We start from the raw sequence: 18,743 nt of genomic DNA, 5'->3' as shown, positions 1-18,743 counted from the left end.
GGGTCTGCAGCTGTTCCACCCACCCCTTTTGCCTGTCATAACAACCCACAGCTTAGGACAGATCCCAGCACCCTGTCCCAAGAGAAGGTGATGTGACAAGACCTGGAAAACCCCTGCCCTATCCCTGAGAGATTCCCCCCACAGAAGGTAGTGGCTCCCAGCTTGGGTCCATTAATCTGCTCTCATACTTAATCTTCTCACTCTGCAAGGAGAAATTTTTATAAAACCTCTTTCAAAAGAAAACAACTTCCTTATCCAGGCCACTGTAAAAAGCTAGAGATTCTAAGGTATTTCATACAGGCTCTAGGGATATTTCTCCTGAAAGCCCTCACTTGTGTTTGAATAGAGCATGTCTGGGGTTCCTTTGCCTCACCCCCTTCCCCCATCAAGATGGAAGAGGGGGTGATGCTAGGGACCCCAGCCAGAGATATATGGCAGTGCCAGCTTTCCCCTACCCACCCTCTCCCACTTTCTCCATTCTGCAGATTAATGCCTGCTCCTGGGAACTTCCTGATGGCAAAAGGATAGTCCCCATGTGATGTGGCTCAATTCTGGGCCTCTGGCAGCAGGGCAGGGCTGTGGATCTCTTCTTCCTCCTGAAAGCAGGAGGGCTTCCCCTGTGAGCTGGGGGCCTGCTGAGCCTTCAGTGGACGTGAGGCCCCCATATGGCTGATGCCCTGGCAGAAGTGACGTTTCTTGGGCTGGGGCGGCAGCTTGCATTCTCGGCATGATGGTCTAGACCTCCACAGTTGCAGCACTTGTCTCCTTTTGGGCTGGCTTCTGCATGCTCTTCCCCTTCCGCTGCCTCTCACTCCCAATACGGAACACCCCACCGGGTCTGGCGACGTGGATAGATTCCAGGCCCTCGGAAGGGTTCTTAAAGGTGAACTGCACTGCCGCGACCTCCTTCAGGCTGCGGAAGCCCGCCATGCGCAGCTTACTCTGATGCACAAAGACATCCACTGAGGGGTCAAGCGCGACCCCGGTGCGGGCAGTCACGGACAGGAAGCCGAACCCCATGTGCGCCTTCTAACCCCATTATTACAGATGCCCACCATGCAGCAGCTGCGGCTCCTCTGCCTCCCGGGCCGCGTCCTCCCGCGTCTCCGCCTTGGCGCAGCCACCTGCAAGCTGCCGGTTGGGCACGGAGCCCATGGTCGGGCGGCTGCTGGCCCCAGCGAAGTGGGAGGCAGAGGGGTGGCTTGGAGAAGAGGCAGCTGCGTCTTCCCCGGCACAAGAGCGGGGAGAGGGCGCTGGAGCTACTTTGGAGGGAGGGAAGGAAGGCGGTTAGGAAAGGTGAGGCTGGAAGGACAGGCTGGCCCCACCTGTGATGCTTTCCGAACGCCATGCGAAAGAACTTGACTTTTATCTCATGGGTTACTGGGGCACTGAAGGGTTTCAAAACCTACAATATCCGATTCCTGTTTTGAAGAGATTGTTCCGGTGAGTGGAAAGACCTAGGATGGGATGGGGCAGGAAACGCTAAATGTGGAGACAGTTTAGGAGACCAAGGGATAGCTCAACGGGGCTGTGAGGACCCATGCAAAGGCAGGGGGAGTGGGGATTGATATGGAAGGAAACCTTCAAGATACAACAAACCAAAAGGGGCAAGAGAGGAAGGGATTCTTGGCAGAGCAAGATGGTTCCTTCAATTTTGGGCACAAGTACCAGCTTGGTAGTTGGTTGGAATTGTGGGTTTGGAGCACAGAAGACAAATCATGGATGGAGGACACCTCAGGCTCCTGTGTCTATTGGGTTTGTGGAGATGTTCCTGGACTTCCCTGACTTTGTATGTAAAATTGAGGGTGCCTGTGGACTCCTCCTAAGGAATGAATGAATCAATACCTTTCATCAGTTTATCAGATGGATCCTTAAACCCAAAAAGATTAAGAAGAAGGAACAGAACCCAAGAGGTGGCAAAAAGAGTAAAATGAAATATAGGACGCGACTGTTAGGTCCCGCTTTTAATGAGGGTCTGTCTGCGGGGTGTTTAAGCCATAACAGGACCAACCCTGTGAGCACTGAAAGAGGAAAGGAAAATCTCAGCCGACTGGAAAGCCTTTGTCCCCTAGGTGTCTAGTATAGCCCTTCCCAACTCCATCTGATGGCCCCTCTCTTTAATCTTTCTCCAATAGCTACCTCAGTATGTTATTATGGGAATCTAAGGAAATGACCTAAACAGAGGTAAATTTTAGTTATCATTAAAATAAAGAAAATAAATTTGTCAACACAATTTAATGCCACATAAATGCTTATCAAGTTCTGCCTATAGCCTTTGACATTCAAAACCCCTGTTGATGACAGTTCACTAATATTTTTTGCCAGTAGTTTAGCACATAAAGTTAACATGCCAGACATGGAGGTCAGCTATCAATACCCATCTGAACTTCCTTCTGAGTCGGGACCGGGTAGGCTTCTGCCTGAGATGACTCTGAAAGATGGTTGCGTGGTGAGGTGGAACATGCAATGTAATTCAATGGTGCTATAAAGTACTGCAGTCACTTATAAACAACATCCAGTGTTCCATTGCAGCTTAAATGATGTTCATTCGGCTGCAGTGTGGTGCCCCGATTATATCTCAACATCAGTGTGATAAATCTAACCAGGAGGAAAGTCCTGCCTGCAGAGAGAAATGGTAACCAACAGGTCTAACAGATTTGTTGGATTTGTTTTGGAACTAAAAAGAGACAACATATTCTATAGATTTAAAGAAATGTGGTGTCACCTTTGTGGCTGATTTGAGAAAATTTGGCACGTAAGTTATAGAACTGATTCCTATTCGAAGTAAAATGCAGTCAAATTGCAATAACTGTGTTTCAGGCCAGAAAACTGGTAACAGTCATTGAGATTTCATAGGAAGAGATTTTGATGGAATTGGATTCCCTGCATTTAGTTTTCCCACACGTGAGGAGTAGAACCCACTGCTAACACTGTAATAGCCAGGGTTTATTTCACTTTAAGAAAATTGTCCATCAAAGGCTATTGAACAAATACCAAAAAAGGCAACTTATTAGAAAATGCTGGGAAGGAAAATCAGAAGGGTTCCTTTCTCAAATAGGCTATTAAAGGAATGGGTTTGATTAGTGATCTCAAAGGAGCAGATGAAATTAAAATGTTAGGCAGAATGATTTAGGGTAAAAACTGTCACTTTTTTATTGTCAAGGTGATGAGAGAGGTGTTCTAATGACAGAGGAAAAAGAAAACAGCAAATAAAGCAAAACAAAACCCCACATGGGATTAGGAGCCAGAACTCTGCGATTCTCTGATTCGTGACCCTCACAATTAATAGCTGTGGGACTGTGGGAACGGTGCTTCTGTTTCCTAATCTGAAAGAAAATGAGTACAATCACCACTGCCTGCCTTACAGGGTTGGTGTTTGAAGAAAAAAACAAGGTCATTGCTCAAAAGCATTTTATAAACCGAGTATTATACCAAGAATTCATTTTGGTATTATCTTGAAATTTTAAAAATGTCTTTGTGCAATTTTCTCTGCTTATTGCTACTACCTCCTACCCTTACAGAAAAATATTTTTATAAGCTGTTTGGTTCAGAGTTTAAAAGATAGAAGCAATGGAGCAATTATTCGACCATAAGTGATGTCAAGCAAAGTTGGGGAATTTTTTGAACTTACCTGAATCTAAATGTCCTTGATTAGTTATTTTATTTATTTATTTTTTTTTTCCGTAGTGAATTTTTTTTATTCATTTTATTGAGACACATTCACATACCTCGCAGTCATACAAAACAAATCATACATTTGATTGTTCATAGTACCATTACATAGTTGTACATTCATTACCAAAATCAATCCCTGACACCCTCTTTACCACACACACAAAAATAACCAGAATAATAATTAAAGTGAACAAGAGCAACTAAAGTAAAAAAGAGCACTGGGCGCCCTTGTCTGTTTGTTTGTTTGTTTGTTTGTTTCCCCCACCTTTCCACTCATCCATCCACAAACTAGACAAACAGGAGTGTGATCCCTATGGCCCCCCCAATCCCACTGTCCCCCCTCATAAGCCACAGTTTTATACAATTGTCTTCAAGATTCATGGGTTCTGGGTTGTAGTTTGATAGTTTCAGGTATCCACCCCAGCTACCCCAATTCATTAGAACCTAAAAAGGGTTGTCTATATTGTGCATAAGAGTGCCCACCAGAGTGACCTCTCGGCTCCTTTTGGATTCTCTCTGCCACTGAAGCTTATTTCGTGTCCTTTCACATCCCCCTTTTGGTCAAGAAGATGTTCTCCATCCCACGATGCCGGGTCTGCATTCCTCCCCGGGAGTCATATTCCACATTGCCAGGGAGATTCACTCCCCTGGGTGTCTGATCCCACGTAGAGGGGAGGGCAGTGATTTCACCTGTCAAGTTGGCTTAGCTAGAGAGAGAGGGCCACATCTGAGCAACAAAGAAGCATTCGGGAGGAGGCTCTTAGGCACAATTATAGGGAGGCCTAGCCTCTCCTTTGCAGCAACAGTCTTCCCAAGGGCAAATTCCATGGTAGACGGCTCAATCCATCAAACCACCAGTCCCCTATGTCTGTGGGCATGTTAGCAACCATTGAGGTAGGGCAGGCCAATACCCCTGCATTCTCCACCAGCTCCTCAAGGGGGCTCTGCATATTTTTTTCCTTGTTTTTTTTTTTTTCCCCTAAACTTTTTTTTCTAAATCAACTGTATGAAAAATAAAAAAAATAAAAAAAAATAAAAAAAACATACAATAAAAGAACATTTCAAAGAGACCATAACAAGGGAGTAAGAAAAAGACAACTAACCTAAGATAACTACTTTACTTCCAATGTGTTCTTACTCTACCCCAAGAAAGTAACCTAATATAGCAACATTTCTGTGAACTTGGTCCTACTATATCCATCAGAAATTAACAGACCATAGTCATTCCTGGGCATTCCCAGAACATTAAATTTACCCATGATAGCTTATCTGTTCCTCTTGGATTATTGTTCCCCCTTCCTTAGTTGCTCTCTATCGCTAGTTCCCCTACATTCTACATTATAAACCATTTGTTTTACATTTTTCAAAGTTCACATTAGTGGTAGAATATAATATTTCTCTTTTTGTGCCTGGCTTATTTCACTCAGCATCATGTCTTCAAGGTTCATCCATGTTGTCATATGTTTCACGAGATCGTTCCTTCTTACTGCCGTGTAGTATTCCATCGTGTGTATATACCACATTTTATTTATCCACTCATCTGTTGAAGGACATTTGGGTTGTTTCCATCTCTTGGAAATTGTGAATAATGTTGCTAAGAACATTGGCATGCAGATATCTGTTCGTGCCAGTGCTCTCCGATCTTCTGGGTATATACCGAGAAGTACAATCGCTGGATCGAAGGGTATCTCTATATCTAGTTTTCTAAGGAACTGTCAGACTGACTTCCAGAGTTGTTGAACCATTATACAGTCCCACCAACAATGAATAAGAGTTCCAATTTCTCCACATCCCCTCCAGCATTTGCAGTTTCCTGTTTGTTTAATGGCAGCCATTCTAATTGGTGTGAGATGGTATCTCATTGTGGTCTTAATTTGCATCTCTCTAATAGCTAGTGAAGCCGAACATCTTTTTATGTGTTTCTTGGCCATTTGTATTTCCTCTTCAGAGAACTGTCTTTTCATATCTTTTGCCCATTTTATAATTGGCCTGTCTGTACTATCATCATTGAGTTGTAGAATTTCTTTACATATGGAAGATATCAGTCTTTTGTCAGATACATGGTTTCCAAAATTTTTTTTCCCATTGAGTTGGCTGCCTCTTTACCTTTTTGAGAAATTCCTTTGAGGTACAGAAACTTCTAAGCTTGAGGAGTTCCCATTTATCTATTTTTTCTTTTGTTGCTTGTGCTTTGGATGTAAAGTCTAGGAAGTGGCCACCTAATACAAGGTCTTGAAGATGTTTTCCTACATTATCTTCCAGGAGTTTTATGGTGCTTTCTTTTATATTGAGATCTTTGGTCCATTTTGAGTTAATTTTTGTGTAGGGTGTGAGGTAGGGGTCCTTTTTCATTCATTGGATATGGATATCCAACTCTCCCAGCCCCATTTGTTGAAAAGAACTTTATGACCCAATTCAGTGACTTTGGGGGCCTTATCAAAGATCAGTCAGCCATAGATCTGGGGGTCTATCTCTGAATTCTCAATTCGATTCCATTGATCTATATGTCTATCTTTGTGCCAGTACCATGCTGTTTTGACAACTGTGGCTTTATAATAAGCTTCAAAGTCAGGGAGTGTAAGTCCTCCCACTTGGTTTTTCTTTTTTAGAGTGTCTTTAGCAATTCGAGGCATCTTCCCTTTCCAAATAAATTTGATAACTAGCTTTTCCAAGTCTGCAAAGTAGGTTGATGGAATTTTGATTGGGATTGCATTGAATCTGTAGATGAGTTTGGGTAGAATTGACATCTTAATGACATTTAGCCTTCCTATCCATGAACATGGAATATTTTTCCATCTTTTAAGGTCCCCTTCTATTTCTTTTAGTAGAGTTATGTAGTTTTCTTTGTATAGGTCTTTTACATCTTTGGTTAAGTTTATTCCTAGGTACTTGATTTTTTTAGTTGCTATTGAAAATGGTATCTTTTTCTTGAGTGTCTCTTCAATTTGTTTATTTCTAGCATATAGAAACATTACTGACTTATGTGCACTAATCTTGTATCCTGCTACTTTGCTAAATTTGTTTATTAGCTCTAGTAGCTGTATCGTCGATTGCTCAGGGTTTTCCAGATATAAGATCATATCATCTGCAAACAATGATAGTTTTACTTCTTCCTTTCCAATTTGGATGCCTTTTATTTCTTTGTCTTGCTGGATTGCCCTGGGTAGCACATCGAGCACAATGTTGAATAACAGTGGTGATAGCGGGCATCCTTGCCTTGTTCCTGATCTTAGGGGGAAGGCTTTCAGTCTCTCACCATTGAGTACCATGCTGGTTGTGGGTTTTTCATATATGCTCTTTATCATATTGAGGAAGTTTCCTTCAATTCCTACCTTTTGAAGTGTTTTTACCAAAAAGGGATGTTGGATTTTGTCGAATGCTTTTTCAGCATCTATTGAGGTGATCATTTGATTTTTCCCTTTTGATTTGTTAATGTGTTGTAATACATTGATTGATTTTCTTATGTTCAACCATCCTTGCATGCCTGGAATGAACCCCACTTGGTCATCGTGTATGATTTTTTTAATGTGTCTTTGGATTCGATTTGCAAGTATTTTGTTGAGGATTTTTGCATCTATATTCATTAGGGAGATGGGCCGGTAGTTTTCCTTTTTTGTAGCATCTTTGCCTGGTTTTGGTGTTAGATTGATTTTAGCTTCATAAAATGAGTTAGGTAGTGTTCCATTTTCTTCAATGTTTTGAAAGAGTTTGAGTAAGATTGGTGTCAATTCTTCTTGGAAAGTTTGGTAGAATTCTCCTGTGAAGACATCTGGCCCTAGGCATTTATTTGTGGGAAGGTTTTTGATGACTGATTGGATCTCTTTGATTGTGATTGGTTGGTTGAGGTCTTTTGTTTCTTCTCTGGTCAGCCTAGGCTGTTCATATGTTTCCAGGAAATTTTCCATTTCCTCTACATCAGCCAGTTTGTTGCCATACAGTTGTTCATAGTACCCTCTTATAATTTTTTTAATTTCCTCAGGATCTGCAGTAATGTCACCTTTCTCATTCATTGTTTTGTTTATGTGGGTCTTCTCTCTTTTTGGTTTTGTCAGTCTAGCTAGGGGCTTGTCAATCTTGTTGATCTTCTCAAAGAACCAACTTTTGGTGTTATTTATCCTCTCTATTGTTTTTTTGTTCTCGATGTCATTTATTTCGGCTTTAATCCTTGTCATTTCTTTTCTTCTACTTGGTTTAGGATTGGTTTGCTGTTCATTTTCTAGCTTTTTCAGTTGATCCATTAGTTCTTTGATTTTGGCTCTTTCTTCCTTTTTAATATATGTGTTTAGTGCTATAAATTTCCCCTTCAGTACCGCTTTTGCTGCATCCCATAGGTTTTGGTATGTTGTGTTCTCATTTTCATTCATCTCTATATATTTAGCAATTTCTCATGCTATTTCTTCTTTAACCCACTGATTGTTTAGGAGTGTGTTGTTTAACCTCCAGGCATTTGTGAATTTTCTAAGGCTCTGATGGTTATTGACTTCTCATTGTATTCCATTGTGGTCAGAGAATGTGCTTTGAATAATTTCAATCTTTTTAAATTTATTGAGCCTTGTTTTATGTCCCAGCATATGATCGATTCTGGAGAAAGTCCTGTGAGCACTAGAGAAGTATGTGTATCCTGGTGATTTGGGATGTAATGTTCTATATATGTCTGTTAAATCCAATTCATTTATCAGATTGTTTAGGTTTTCAATTTCCTTATTGGTCTTCTGTCTGGTTGATCTATCTATAGGAGAGAGTGATGTGTTGAAGTCTCCCACAATTATTGTGGAAACATCAGTTGCTTCCTTTAATTTTGCCAGTGTTTGTCTCATGTATTTTGTGGCACCTTGATTGGGTGCATAAACATTTATGATTGTTATTTCTTCTTGTTGAATTGCCCCTTTTATTAGTATGCAGTGGCCTTCTTTGTCTCTCCTAACATCCTTGCATTTAAAGTCTATTTTATCTGAGATTAATATTGCTACACCTGCTTTCTTTTGGCTGAAGCTTGCATGAAATATTTTTTCCGTCCTTTCACTTTCAATTTCTTTGTGTCCCTGTGTCTAAGATGAGTCTCTTGTATGCAGCATATTGACAGTTCATTTTTTTTTGATCCATTCTGCAAATCTATACCTTTTAATTGGTGAGTTTAATCCATTTACATTCAACGTTATAACCATGAAGGCATTTCTTGAATCAGCCATCTTATCCTTTGGTTTATGTTTGTTGTACATATTTGTCCCCTCTCTCTATTAATATCCTTTAATGTACCCATACTGAATCTCTTTAGTACTGAACCTTTCTCCATATCTCTCACTCCTTTCTTTGTTTGTCTGTCTGTAGGGCTCCCTTTAGTATCTCCAGTAGGGCAGGTCTCTTGTTAGCAAATTCTCTCAGCAGTTGTTTGTCTGTGAAAAATTTAAGCTCTCCCTCAAATTTGAAGGAGAGCTTTCCTGGATAAGGTATTCTTGTTTGGAAATTTTTCTCACTCAGAATTTTAAATATGTCATCCCACTGCCTTCTCACTGCCATGGTGGCTGCTGAGTAGTCACTACTTAGTCTTATGCTGTTTCCTTTGTATGTGGTGAATTGCTTTTCTCTTGCTGCTTTCAGAACTTGCTCCTTCTCTTCCGTATTTGACAGTGTGATCAGAATATGTCTTGGAGTGGGTTTATTTGGATTTATTCTATTTGGAGTTTGCTGGGCATTTATGATTTGTGTATTTATGGTGTTTAGATGATTTGGGAAGTTCTCCCCAACAATTTCTTTGAATACTCTTCCTAGACCTTTACCCTTTTCTTATATCAAATATAAGTCTTATATTTGGATTTTTATATTATCTATCATATCCCTGAGGTCCCTTTCGATTTTTTTTAATTTTTTTCCCCATTCTTTCTTTTGTGCTTTCATTTTCCATTCTGTCATCTTCCAGGTCACTGATTTATTGTTCAACTTCCTCTAGTCTTGTACTATGAGTATCCAGAATCTTTTTAATTTGGTCAACAGTTTCTTTAATTTCCATAAGATCATCTATTTTTTTATTTAGTCTTGCAATGTCTTCTTTATGCTCTTCTAGTGTCTTCTTGATGTCCTTTATATCCTGTTCCATACTCTTCTTGATGTCCTTTATATCCCGTGCCATGGTCTCATCATTCATCTTTAGTTCTTTAATTAGTTGCTCTAAGTACTGTATTTCTTCTGATCTTTTGATTTGGGTGCTTGGGCTTGGGTTATCCATATCGTCTGGTTTTTTAATGTGTTTTAAAATTTTCTGTTGTTTTTGGCCTCTTGGCATTTGCTTAACTTGGTAGGGTTCTTTTAGGATTTGTAGACCAATTGAAATCCATATCTGTAATTTATCAGGTCTACAGCTTCATGGAGTACACTTTCTGTGACTAACCAGCAGGTGGCATCTGCGAGCCACCTGTTCCCCTCAAGCCAGTTCTCCCCTGCTTTGCCTCTGTGGTGAGTGGGGGAGTAAGTCTTGTGGAGTCCAGTTGGTGTACCAAGCTTGCATGTGTAGTTGGTGTTGCCCGCCCTGTATAAGGGGTGTGTGTCTGGGTGGTCAGGGAGGGGGTCGTCTCTAACAACCAAATCTCCCTGGTGTTCCTGGAGTTTTAAAGCTGCTGCAATAGTCTAATCCTTCAGTTCAGTCCTGCCACAGTTTGTCTCTGCCACTGACCCACAAGTCCTTGGTATTGGCATGTGGCCCCTGAGACTTGTGAGTGGGCCCCTCTTCCAGGCCTTGCACCCCCTGGTCCTCTGTTGAGGGATGACTGTGCTATGTCACAGGTGAGTGCTGTCCCCCCAGGGTGGTTCTGGGCTGCCGGTCTGTGTAGGGAGGCTCCCAGTCTGCTGAAATGATGTCTTAATGGGGCTTGTTAATTCCCACTACTCCACCTTCCTAAGTCTGGGACAACCAGCTGAGGGTGCAGGGAAGGCTAATGTCCATGCCCAATTTTGTGGTGTATGCGTGTTATTGGAAGCACTTCCATCACATTTGGTTGTCTGGGACAGCTCTGGGCTATGGGGCCGGTGACAGGCAGGAGTGTTTCCTGTCCACCAGGATGATGGCTGTGAGAGGACGCTCCCCTTTTCTTGGGAAGTTGTGGTGTTTAGTGAATTTTCTCAGCCACTGGATTATTGCCTTTTGTCTCAGAGCTCTCAGTTCTGCTCTTGTCTTGACCTGCCCAAATTGCAAGTCTTTGAGGATTTCTTTTTTGGGCTTTTTAGAGTAATTATTTTAGAAAATGAAAAAAAGATAAAAAAAAGAAAAAAAGAAAAAAAAAAAGGGCCCTCCTGGCAGATCTATTGCATTATTGGAATGCTAAGAGACAAAGCAATTAAGGCTATTAAGGAAAGATCCACGGGGCAGAGAGATCAGTTTTTCTTCCGGTTTTGCAAATGAGCCTGTTCACCAGAATAGAACTCCTGTTCACCAGAACTCCAAAAAGCATCCGTTTTTATTTTTGAGTTTGTCTTGCTGTTTTTTTGCTATGCCTATCTCCTCTCTGCTGGGCTGGCTGCTCTCAAATTCTCTGGTGTCTGGTCTCAGTCTATCTATGGTTGGAGTTTGGATCAGTAGAATGAGTTTCCGATAAGAGCTGCCACTGCAGTTCTCCCTTCTCCTTCCCGGAGCTGACAGCCCCTCCTCCCACGGGACTGAGCCTGGCAGGGAGGGAAACGGGTCCCATGGCCGCAAAAACTTACAGATTTCACTGATCTCAGCAGTTCCACGTTTTCATGAGTGTTGTATGAAGTATGCCCAAAGTCAGATTGCTCTGCGGTGTCCAGTCCACGCAGTTCCTGGCTTTCTGCCTACTTCTCTGGAGGAGTAACTAAAACATACACCTCACCAATCCACCATCTTGCCCCACCTCCCTTGATTAGTTATTATTCCTAAATGATATAATATGTGTGAAAGTGTTTTGTAAACTCTAATGCTAAATGCAAATGTCATTTATTTATTCTAGCTCCTCTCTTCCTTGCCAAATCCTGCATTTCTTAATCTTTTTGCTGCTGGTGTATTTTTAGTCTGGTCAGTTGAAGAACATTAAAAGGCATTATTCCTGGCTTCAGATAGCTCCCTCGGAATTCCATATAGATCTGCATTTCCTGGGCAATCCCAAAGTATCTCAGTGGGTTTCATCCTCACAAGCCATTTATCCTCTAAGCTTGTATTGCACCCTCCTCTCAACTCTTATATTAACCTGGCTTTGGAGACATCAGATCCAGTCTCTTTTTGCCTTCTAGGCCAAAAGCAATACCCAATTTTACGTCCATTAGATAATGCCTTGTAATTCAATATACACCTCAAAATATTCCTTGCTGAGAAAGTTCATCTCCAAGTACCTAGAGGGTTAATAGGATGCAGTTCAAATTTAGAGAACACTACCACTAAAAGTATTTCAAGTATTTCATTATACATATATGACCTCACCTGATCTTCATGTATATAGAGAAGAAGTAATACTTTTTTTTACATGTATTACTACACCCTTTATATAATGAGAAAACCACCTATGTTTCTAAGAGGTAAAGTCCAATATTTTCTAGTAAGCAGAACAGCTAGGAATGGATCCATTTCCATCTAAGTCCAATTCTCTCTTTCAAGATATTCTTCGTCTTTAGGTTGTTGCAGCTGCAACACAATATGTCTATGCATGTATGCATGTGTGTTGTTATTGTTGTTTGCTTTGTTTTGTTTATTACTTATCCTGCTCTGTGTTCTCTGAGCTTTCTGGATGTATGGTTTGGTGTTTTACATTACTTTTGGAAAGTTCTTGGCCATTATTACTTCAAACATTCCTTCTGCTTCATTCTTTCTTTCTTTTCCTTCTGTTATTCCACTGACACATATGTTGCACCTTTTGAAGTTGTCCCACAGTCCTTGAATGTTCTGTTCAGTTTTAATCATTCTTTTTTTCTTTTTGCATTTCAGTTTGGAAAGTTTTATTGGCTTATCTTCAAGCTCACTGATTCTTTCCTCTCTTTCTTGAATCTACTGAGGAGCCCATTAAAGGTGTTCTTCATTTGTGTTACAATGTTTTTGATTCTTGTTTTAGTTCACTAACGCTGCCAAAATGCAATATATCAGTAATGGACTGACTTTTTATGCAATTTTATTGAGATTATTCACATACCAGATAATCATCCAAAGTATACAATCAGTGGTTCATTGGTATCATCATGGACTTGTGAATTCATCACCACAATCAATTTTTGAACATTTCCATTACTCCAAAAAAAATAAAAATGAGAATAAAAATAAAAATAAAAAAGAACACCCAAAACATCCAATACCCCTTATCCCTTCCCCCATTATTTATTCATATTTTTTCTTTATTTTCTTATTTATCTGTCCATATACTGGATAAAGGGAGTGTCATTCACAAAGTTTTTGCAATTACACAGTCACATTGTAAAAGCTATATAGTTATACAAACATCTTCAAGGCTACTGGATTACAGTTCAACAATTTCAGGTATTTCCTTCTAGCTAGTCTAATACACTAAAAACTAAGAAGGGATATCCATATAATGCATAAGAACAACCTCCAGAATGACCTCTTAACTCTGTTTGAAATCTTCCAGTCAATGAAACTTTATTTTGTTTTATTTCTCTTTTCCCTTCTGGTCTAAGAAGGCTTTCTCAATCCCAGGATGCCAATTCCAGTCCCATCCCCAGAAGTCATGTCCCACATTACCAGGGAGATTTACATCCCTGGAAGTCATGTCCTACATGGTGCGGGTGGGGTGGGGGCAGTGAGTTTAACTGCAAAGTTGGCTTAGAGAGAGAGGCCACATCTGAGCAACAAAAGAGGCTCTCTGGGGGTGACTCTTATGCATAATTTTAAGTAGGCTTAGCTTTTCCTTTGCAGGAATACATTTCATAAGGGCAAGCCCCAAGATTGAGGACTTGGTCTATTAAATTGGTAGCTGCCAATTATTGTGAGAATATCAGGAATACTCCAGGTGGAGAAGTTCAATATTTCCACATTTTTCTCCAGTCCCTCAAGGGAGCTTTGCAAATACTTTTTTATTCTATGCCCAAATTACTGTGGGATGTATTGGGGCATCACAATAACCTGTACAAGCCAACAAGATCTCACTCCCTATTCAACTTTGCATGTAATTAGGGTGTCCAAATAAATTGATCATATAATTTTAATAGGGTAGTGTGCTACAGAAAATATAAATTTTGCACCAAATAAACATCTCTTCCTTTGGTCTCACATAGAAGTTGAAGTTTTAAGACACAGTCAATACCGTCCTTTACCCTTTAGTGTGAATTGCTTTATTCCTAACCAGATCAGCTTCATTCATATCTCTAATTGAAGTCTGATCTTTTTTTTTAGCTTTTTAAACAGTTGCTGTATGGGGTAATGCTGATTTTCATAGCTGCAGAACTCTAGCTCTGAGTCTCAGGTATCACACAGATACCTGAAGTTCCAGGGAATGACCAGGTTATACACAAAAAGTTCAGCATTTCAGAATTTAGAAATAACTGCAACAACACAGGAATAGATATGACTGCTATAAGAGCTTACAATCTAGGAACCTTTACAATAAGCCTTCCCCTGATAACCTATGCTCTAAAATTCAATTCTCAGAGTTTGCACATTATATTTAGTCCATATTAGTGAGGCAGGATAATATTTGTCTTTTTATTTCTGGCTTATTTCACTCAACATACTGTCCTCAAGTTTCATTCATCTAGCTGCATACCTCACAACTTCATTCCTTGCAGCTGCTCAATATTTCATTGTATGTATACACCACAGTTCACCCTCGTGTTAATCAGTGGATGTACCCTTAGGCCATCTTCATCCATTGCAAATTGTGAATACTGCCACTATAAACACCAGTGTGCAAATGTCCATTCTTGCCCCTGCTTTCATTTCTTCCAAGTATACACCTAATAACAGGTTTCCAGGATCATATGGCAACCCTATACTTAGTGTCCTGTGCAACAACCACCCTGCCTTCCAGATGGGCTGTGCCATTCTATTTCCATACCAACACTGACTAGGTACATCCCTCTCTCCACATTTTCTCCAGCACTTGTATCTTTCTGTTTATTTTTTAAACAGTTTTATTTGCACACCACACAATCCATCCTAAATAAACAATCAATGATTCCTGGCATAATCACATAGTTAATGCATTCACCACCATAGTCTATATGAAGAATTTCCATTTCTTCCACAAGTAAAGAAGAGGAAAAAATGAACAATAAAAAAATAAAAAAATAAAATAAAAAGGAGAAACAACAAGAATAACATCACAAATCCCATACCCATCCTTTATATCCCCCTCTTATTGCCATTTAGCTTCTGTATATTGCCTTTGTTACATTTCATGGAAGTATATTTCAATGTTACAGTTAACTATAGACTCTAATTTGCATTTTTGTATTTTTCCATATACCATCCCATTTTCAACACCTTGTAGTGCTGACATTCATTTGTTCTCCTTCATGTAAAAACATTCTTATGATTGTACATTTAATAACCATCATTGTCCACTCTATACAGTCACAGTCCTTATCCTCTATCTTTCCTTCTGGTGTCATACATGCCCCTAAACTTCCTCTTTCAACCATACTCATGCTCAGCTTTGTTCAGTGTACTTACAATTTTATGCTACCATCAGGTAGCATTGTGTTATCCATTTCTGGATATTTACAATCAATCTTGTTGAACAGTCTTTATTCCTTCAGCATCAAATACCCGATTTCTACTCTCTTTCTATCTCCTGATAACCTGTGTTCTCAACTTTAACTCTCAAAGTTCACTCATTAATGTTAGTACATATAGTGATTTTTTCTCCCTCTCTCTCCTTTTACCCTTACTGTTAGTCTTCATTTCTACACTCTTCTCTAAACCTCTCTCTTGTCTTTTACTATCTGCCTATAGTGTTTCCTTTAGTATTTCTTGTAGAGCAGATCTCTTGGTCACAAATTCTCTCAGGTATGTTTGTCTGAAAATCTTTTTAACTCTCCTTCATTTCTGATAGACAGTTTTGCTGGGTATAGAATTCTTTTTGACTATTTTTCTCTTTCAGTATCTTAAATATATCATACCACTACCTTCTTACCTCCATGGTTTCTGCCAAGAAATCTACACTTAGTCTTATTGAGCTTCCCTTGTTTGTGATGGATTGATTTTCTCTTGCTGCTTTCAGAATTCTCTCTTTGCCTTTGACATTTGACAATCTGATTAGTAAGTGTCTTGGAGAAACTCTATTCATATCTATTCTGTTTGTGGTATGCTGCCCATCTTGGATCTGTAAGTTTATGTCTTTCATAAGAGATGGGAAATTTTCAGTGATTGTTTCCTGCATTATTCTTTCTTCTCCTTTTCCCTTCTCCTCTCCTTCTGGGACACCCATGACATGTATATTCATGCACTTCATGTTGTCATTTAATTTCCTGAGACCTTGTTTGTATTTTTCCATTCTATTCCCTATCTCTTCTTTTGTGTGTAGGATTTCAGATGTCCTGTCCTCTAGTTCATTAATCCTTTCTTCTGCCTCTTCAAATCTGCTGTTGTAAGTTTCCATTGTGTTTTTCATCTCTTCTGTTGTTCCATTCATTCCCATAAGTTCTGCCATTTGTTTTTTCAAACTTTTGAGTCCTTCCTTGTATTCACACAATGTCTTCTTTGTATCCTGCATCTCTTTTGTGTCATATCTTCCCTCAACTCATTGATTTGATTTTACATTGATTTAGCATGTTTGTTTGAGCATATTTAATTAGCTGTTTCAACTCCTGTATCTTGTCTAAGATGTAAGTTTGTTTCTTTGACTGGGCCATATCTTTGTTTTTCCTAGTGTGACTCATAATTTTTTCTTAGTGTCTAAGCATCTCATTTCCTTGAACAGTTTATTCTAGTGGTCATTTTCACTCTTTTCCCTAAGGTTTTCTTGTTGGTTGGTTTTGTTCTCTATCTGTTTTTTGGCATTCTGTTCAATGTATTCTAGACCTCTTGCATAGCTTCTGTTTAACTGATCAAATTTTTTCAGCTTTTCTTATTTTGGTCCTCACCCTGCCTATATGGAATTTTTTTGTTTTGTTTTGAGGAGGGTCTACCCAGATATGATGGACCCCAATCAGATTTTCCAAGACCAGACAGGCCCAGAACTCAGGAGAATGGTGTAAACAGTATCACATTTCCCTGAGGATGAGACCCAGAAGGTTGTCAAACTTTCCTATGAGGCCCCTAGATTCTGTGTTTTTCCTATCCTGCCCAGCAAGTAGAACTTTGCAGCCCACAGCTCTCCACTGGCATAAAGATGTGTAGTGCCTTTAATTCTCAGAAGACCCTGTCCCTGCCAGGGGCATGGTTAAGGCAAGCTTAAGCTGCTACTATTTTTTTCCCGAGCACTGGAGTCTGAATTCTCTGAAGGAGGGTTGCCACTTGAGCTGGGCTCCGCTCACCCCCTTTTCTTGGTGAAGATACATCCCTTAGAGAATTATCTTCTCCACTTGACTCCTTACTTTTTCTCTCAGACCTATCTTAACTCCACCCTTGCCTGTGTCAGTGCTGACAAATGAATATGCCTGAGGCTTTCTCTAATGAGCTACTTAGAATAGTTTTTAAAAAAGAAGAAAAAGAGAAAAAAAAGGAAGAAAATATCCCTTTTTCAGAGCCAGTCCCCAGCGCCCACATTTCACCAGTCAAGAGTCAGAGTTGGTACCCAGTTATATGTGCTTTTCTTTGGGTACAGCCCTTTTCTGGTTTCTGAGCTTGACCAACTCCAAATCCTCTATTTTATTATTTATTTATTTATTTATTTATTTATTTATTTATTTATTTTCCATCAGCCCTGCCTCTCTCTGCCAGGAGAGACCTCAAGTTTCCATTCCTGCATGCTCCAGGTTTATCTGTGCTTGTTGCTTGTATTTAGTACTCCAAATTTGTTAATTGAAACTGCAATTGGAGCTTGGTTGAGCTACTTTCCCTCATTCCTAGTAGAGACTGCTTCTTTTTCCCACAGGAAAGTGATTCCAACTCAGCCTGCGATGCTGGTGTGGGAGGGACGCCTGGCTCTGCAGTTTGAAGGCTTTACTGACAGTTCTATGCTGTGATCTTGGCCCTTCCAACCATTCCAGACTGGTGTATGATGTGTATCTGGTTATGGATGTCCCCGAAACAGTTGTTCCACACAGGTGCTGGTTATTTACTAGCCGCTCTAGAGGACTAACTAAATTCCACACCTCTCTGCACTGCCATCTTTCCCCACCCTCCCACCGTCTTTCCCCACCCTCTGGAATGACTTTTAACAATGGGGACTTATTAGCTTGCAAACTCACAATTCTGAAGCTGTGAAAATGTCCAAATCGAGGCATCACCAGACCATACCTGGACTCCTCTGTCCGACAGCAAGACACATGGCATCTGCTGGTCTCTCCTTACTCTTCCAGGTTTCAGTGCTTCCAGCTTCTGGCTTCAGTGTCTTCCTCTCCTTTTTTTTTTGTGGCTTTCTCTCTCAGTTTCTGTGTGTGTCCTTCTCCCTTAGCTTCTGCTTTATTTCATCCTCTTATAAAGGACTCCAGTAAGAGGATTAAGACTCATTTGGAGCAGACCTCAGTTGAGATAACCTAATCAAAAGTTCCCACCCATAATAGGTCTACACCCATAGAAGGAATTATCTTTAAGAACATGATCTTTCTAGGGTCCATTCAGCTTCATATGCCACAATTGTAAAAAATTATTTTTGATTCTTTCTTAGAGTTTCTATTTCTCTGCTTATATTACCTATCTGTTCTTACATGTTGTCTTTTTTCCATTAGGGCTCTTAACATATTAGTCATATGTTAATATGTTATTTTAAATTCCCTGTCTGATAATTCCAAGGTCTATAGTATCTGAGTCTGGTTCTGATGCTTGCTCTGTGTCTTCAGACAATGTATTTTTCTTGCCATTTGGCTTGTCTTCTAATTATTTTGTTTGTAAGTCAGACCTGTATTGGGAATGGGAACTGAGACAAGGAGGCCTCTAGTGTGAGGATTGACAGTCACGTGGCCAGGAGATTGGCTATGTTTAATGTTTGCTCTTGTTGTAGGAGCAAGAGGTTTTA

The 18,743-nt window shown here is 40.1% G+C and overlaps 1 pseudogene; it reads right to left on the bottom strand.

Annotated features, from left to right (window-relative positions):
- Window positions 1-545: 545 nt before the first annotated feature.
- LOC119530885 lies at window positions 546-1,155 on the bottom strand (annotated as a pseudogene).
- Between the last annotated feature and the right edge of the window lie 17,588 nt (window positions 1,156-18,743).

This window comes from Choloepus didactylus, chromosome 1, assembly GCF_015220235.1.
Source record: "Choloepus didactylus isolate mChoDid1 chromosome 1, mChoDid1.pri, whole genome shotgun sequence".
Lineage (NCBI taxonomy): Eukaryota > Metazoa > Chordata > Mammalia > Pilosa > Megalonychidae > Choloepus > Choloepus didactylus.
Note: the sequence above shows the minus strand (reverse complement) of the source record. Positions and strands in the feature narration are given on the sequence as shown.